The following is a 6,000-nucleotide window of genomic DNA, read 5'->3' on the forward strand; positions in this document are numbered from 1 at the left end:
AAGAAACGTCGAGTCAGGTCGGGTCCAATCACGGTAAATAGCCTGAGACCACTGGTTGCCGTAGGAATCGCTTTTGGTTTCTTGTCTGAGGCCGAAATACCAATTTTAATTTTTTTCCCAAAAGCATGCTATAAGAACATTGGCCGTAGCATCTGTTGCCTACGGCCAATATACTAATAGCATGCTTTTGGGAAAAAATTAAAATTGGTATTTCGGCCTCAGACAAGAAATCAAAAGTAATGCCCACGGCAACCGGTGGTCCCAGGCTATTTCCCGTGATTGGGCCCGACCGGACTGGACGTTCCTTTACGTCACGATTCGAACGAGATAGAACGAGATTCATCGTGACTTGGCCGTACAATGTCCTTGTTTGGACTACGGAACGGCCAAATCTCGTTCTATCTCGTTCGAACTGTGACGTAAAGGAACGTCCAGTCCGGTCGGGTCCAATCACGGTAAATAGCCTGGGACCACTGGTTGCCGTAGGAATCGCTTTTGGTTTCTTGTCTGAGGCCAAAATACCAATTTTAATTTTTTTCCCAAAAGCATGCTATAAGAACATTGGCCGTAGCATCTGTTGCCTACGGCCAATATACTAATAGCATGCTTTTGGGAAAAAAATTAAAATTGGTATTTCGGCCTCAGACAAGAAATCAAAAGTAATGCCCACGGCAACCGGTGGTCCCAGGCTATTTCCCGTGATTGGGCCCGACCGGACTCGACGTTCCTTTACGTCACGATTCGAACGAGATAGAACGAGATTCATCGTGATTTGGCCGTACAATGTCCTTGTTTGGACTACGGTACGGCCAAATCTAGTTCTATCTCGTTCGAACTGTGACGTAAAGGAACGTCGAGTCCGGTCGGGTCCAATCACGGTAAATAGCCTGAAACCACTGGTTGCCGTAGGAATCGCTTTTGGTTTCTTGTCTGAGGCCGAAGTACCAATTTTAATTTTGTTCCCAAAAGCATGCTATAAGAACATTGGCCGTAGCATCTGTTGCCTACGGCCAATATACTAATAGCATGCTTTTGGGAAAAAAATTAAAATGGGTATTTCGGCCTCAGACAAGAAATCAAAAGTAATGCCCACGGCAACCGGTGGTCCCAGGCTATTTCCCGTGATTGGGCCCGACCGGACTCGACGTTCCTTTACGTCACGATTCGAACGAGATAGAACGAGATTCATCGTGATTTGGCCGTACAATGTCCTTGTTTGGACTACGGAACGGCCAAATCTCGTTCTATCTCGTTCGAACTGTGACGTAAAGGAACGTCCAGTCCGGTCGGGTCCAATCACGGTAAATAGCCTGGGACCACTGGTTGCCGTAGGAATCGCTTTTGGTTTCTTGTCTGAGGCCAAAATACCAATTTTAATTTTTTTCCCAAAAGCATGCTATAAGAACATTGGCCGTAGCATCTGTTGCCTACGGCCAATATACTAATAGCATGCTTTTGGGAAAAAAATTAAAATTGGTATTTCGGCCTCAGACAAGAAATCAAAAGTAATGCCCACGGCAACCGGTGGTCCCAGGCTATTTCCCGTGATTGGGCCCGACCGGACTCGACGTTCCTTTACGTCACGATTCGAACGAGATAGAACGAGATTCATCGTGATTTGGCCGTACAATGTCCTTGTTTGGACTACGGTACGGCCAAATCTCGTTCTATCTCGTTCGAACTGTGACGTAAAGGAACGTCGAGTCCGGTCGGGTCCAATCACAGTAAATAGCCTGAGACCACTGGTTGCCGTAGGAATCGCTTTTGGTTTCTTGTCTGAGGCCGAAATACCAATTTTAATTTTTTTCCCAAAAGCATGCTATAAGAACATTGGCCGTAGCATCTGTTGCCTACGGCCAATATACTAATAGCATGCTTTTGGGAAAAAAATTAAAATTGGTATTTCGGCCTCAGACAAGAAATCAAAAGTAATGCCCACGGCAACCGGTGGTCCCAGGCTATTTCCCGTGATTGGGCCCGACCGGACTGGACGTTCCTTTACGTCACGATTCGAACGAGATAGAACGAGATTCATCGTGATTTGGACCGTACAATGTCCTTGTTTGGACTACGGTACGGCCAAATCTTGTTCTATCTCGTTCGAACTGTGACGTAAAGAAACGTCGAGTCAGGTCGGGTCCAATCACGGTAAATAGCCTGAGACCACTGGTTGCCGTAGGAATCGCTTTTGGTTCCTTGTCTGAGGCCGAAATACCAATTTTAATTTTTTTCCCAAAAGCATGCTATAAGAACATTGGCCGTAGCATCTGTTGCCTACGGCCAATATACTAATAGCATGCTTTTGGGAAAAACATTAAAATTGGTATTTCGGCCTCAGACAAGAAACCAAAAGTAATGCCCACGGCAACCAGTGGTCCCAGGCTATTTCCCGTGATTGGGCCCGACCGGACTGGACGTTCCTTTACGTCACGATTCGAACGAGATAGAACGAGATTCATCGTGATTTGGCCGTACAATGTCCTTGTTTGGACTACGGAACGGCCAAATCTCGTTCTATCTCGTTCGAACTGTGACGTAAAGGAACGTCGAGTCCGGTCGGGTCCAATCACGGTAAATAGCCTGAGACCACTGGTTGCCGTAGGAATCGCTTTTGGTTTCTTGTCTGAGGCCGAAATACCAATTTTAATTTTTTTCCCAAAAGCATGCTATAAGAACATTGGCCGTAGCATCTGTTGCCTACGGCCAATATACTAATAGCATGCTTTTGGGAAAAAATTAAAATTGGTATTTCGGCCTCAGACAAGAAATCAAAAGTAATGCCCACGGCAACCGGTGGTCCCAGGCTATTTCCCGTGATTGGGCCCGACCGGACTGGACGTTCCTTTACGTCACGATTCGAACGAGATAGAACGAGATTCATCGTGACTTGGCCGTACAATGTCCTTGTTTGGACTACGGTACGGCCAAATCTCGTTCTATCTTGTTCGAACTGTGACGTAAAGAAACGTCGAGTCCGGTCGGGTCCAATCACGGTAAATAGCCTGAGACCACTGGTTGCCGTAGGAATCGCTTTTGGTTTCTTGTCTGAGGCCGAAATACCAATTTTAATTTTTTTCCCAAAGGCATGCTATAAGAACATTGGCCGTAGCATCTGTTGCCTACGGCCAATATACTAATAGCATGCTTTTGGGAAAAAAATTAAAATTGGTATTTCGGCCTCAGACAAGATGTCAAAAGTAATGCCCACGGCAACCGGTGGTCCCAGGCTATTTCCCGTGATTGGGCCCGACCGGACTCGACGTTCCTTTACGTCACGATTCGAACGAGATAGAACGAGATTCATCGTGATTTGGCCGTACAATGTCCTTGTTTGGACTACGGAACGGCCAAATCTCGTTCTATCTCGTTCGAACTGTGACGTAAAGGAACGTCGAGTCCGGTCGGGTCCAATCACGGTAAATAGCCTGAGACCACCGGTTGCCGTAGGAATCGCTTTTGGTTTCTTGTCTGAGGCCGAAATACCAATTTTAATTTTTTTCCCAAAAGCATGCTATAAGAACATTGGTCGTAGCATCTGTTGCTTACGGCCAATATACTAATAGCATGCTTTTGGGAAAAAAATTAAAATTGGTATTTCGGCCTCAGACAAGAAATCAAAAGCAATGCCCACGGCAACCAGTGGTCCCAGGCTATTTCCCGTGATTGGGCCCGACCGGACTGGACGTTCCTTTACGTCACGATTCGAACGAGATAGAACGAGATTCATCGTGATTTGGCCGTACAATGTCCTTGTTTGGACTACGGAACGGCCAAATCTCGTTCTATCTCGTTCGAACTGTGACGTAAAGAAACGTCGAGTCCGGTCGGGTCCAATCACGGTAAATAGCCTGAAACCACTGGTTGCCGTAGGAATCGCTTTTGGTTTCTTGTCTGAGGCCGAAATACCAATTTTAATTTTTTTCCCAAAAGCATGCTATAAGAACATTAGTCGTAGCATCTGTTGCCTACGGCCAATATACTAATAGCATGCTTTTGGGAAAAAAATTAAAATTGATATATCGGCCTCAGACAAGAAATCAAAAGTAATGCCCACGGCAACCGGTGGTCCCAGGCTATTACCCGTGATTGGGCCCGACCGGACTGGACGTTCTTTTACGTCACGATTCGAACGAGATAGAACGAGATTCATCGTGATTTGGCCGTACAATGTCCTTGTTTGGACTACGGAACGGCCAAATCTCGTTCTATCTCGTTCGAACTGTGACGTAAAGGAACGTCGAGTCCGGTCGGGTCCAATCACGGTAAATAGCCTGAGACCACTGGTTGCCGTAGGAATCGCTTTTGGTTTCTTGTCTGAGGCCGAAATACCAATTTTAATTTTTTTCCCAAAGGCATGCTATAAGAACATTGGCCGTAGCATCTGTTGCCTACGGCCAATATACTAATAGCATGCTTTTGGGAAAAAAAATTAAAATTGGTATTTCGGCCTCAGACAAGATGTCAAAAGTAATGCCCACGGCAACCGGTGGTCCCAGGCTATTTCCCGTGATTGGGCCCGACCGGACTGGACGTTCCTTTACGTCACGATTCGAACGAGATAGAACGAGATTCATCGTGATTTGGCCGTACAATGTCCTTGTTTGGACTACGGAACGGCCAAATCTCGTTCTATCTCGTTCGAACTGTGACGTAAAGGAACGTCGAGTCCGGTCGGGTCCAATCACGGTAAATAGCCTGAGACCACTTGTTGCCGTAGGAATCGCTTTTGGTTTCTTGTCTGAGGCCGAAATACCAATTTTAATTTTTTTCCCAAAGGCATGCTATAAGAACATTGGCCGTAGCATCTGTTGCCTACGGCCAAAATACTAATAGCATGCTTTTGGGAAAAGAATTAAAATTGGTATTTCGGCCTCAGACAAGAAATCAAAAGTAATGCCCACGGCAACCGGTGGTCCCAGGCTATTTCCCGTGATTGGGCCCGACCGGACTGGACGTTCCTTTACGTCACGATTCGAACGAGATAGAACGAGATTCATCGTGATTTGGCCGTACAATGTCCTTGTTTGGACTACGGAACGGCCAAATCTCGTTCTATCTCGTTCGAACTGTGACGTAAAGGAACGTCGAGTCCGGTCGGGTCCAATTACGGTAAATAGCCTGAGACCACTGGTTGCCGTAGGAATCGCTTTTGGTTTCTTGTCTGAGGCCGAAATACCAATTTTAATTTTTTTCCCAAAAGCATGCTATAAGAACATTGGCCGTAGCATCTGTTGCCTACGGCCAATATACTAATAGCATGCTTTTGGGAAAAAAATTAAAATTGGTATTTCGGCCTCAGACAAGAAATCAAAAGTAATGCCCACGGCACCCGCTGGTCCCAGGCTATTTCCCGTGATTGGGCCCGACCGGACTGGACGTTCCTTTACGTCACGATTCGAACGAGATAGAACGAGATTCATCGTGATTTGGCCGTACAATGTCCTTGTTTGGACTACGGAACGGCCAAATCTCGTTCTATCTCGTTCGAACTGTGACGCTAAGGAACGTCGAGTCCGGTCGGGTCCAATCACGGTAAATAGCCTGAGACCACTGGTTGCCGTAGGAATCGCTTTTGGTTTCTTGTCTGAGGCCGAAATACCAATTTTAATTTTTTTCCCAAAGGCATGCTATAAGAACATTGGCCGTAGCATCTGTTGCCTACGGCCAATATACTAATAGCATGCTTTTGGGAAAAAAAATTAAAATTGGTATTTCGGCCTCAGACAAGATGTCAAAAGTAATGCCCACGGCAACCGGTGGTCCCAGGCTATTTCCCGTGATTGGGCCCGACCGGACTGGACGTTCCTTTACGTCACGATTCGAACGAGATAGAACGAGATTCATCGTGATTTGGCCGTACAATGTCCTTGTTTGGACTACGGAACGGCCAAATCTCGTTCTATCTCGTTCGAACTGTGACGTAAAGGAACGTCGAGTCCGGTCGGGTCCAATCACGGTAAATAGCCTGAGACCACTTGTTGCCGTAGGAATCGCTTTTGG

Source organism: Branchiostoma lanceolatum, chromosome 17, assembly GCF_035083965.1.
Source record: "Branchiostoma lanceolatum isolate klBraLanc5 chromosome 17, klBraLanc5.hap2, whole genome shotgun sequence".
NCBI lineage: Eukaryota > Metazoa > Chordata > Leptocardii > Amphioxiformes > Branchiostomatidae > Branchiostoma > Branchiostoma lanceolatum.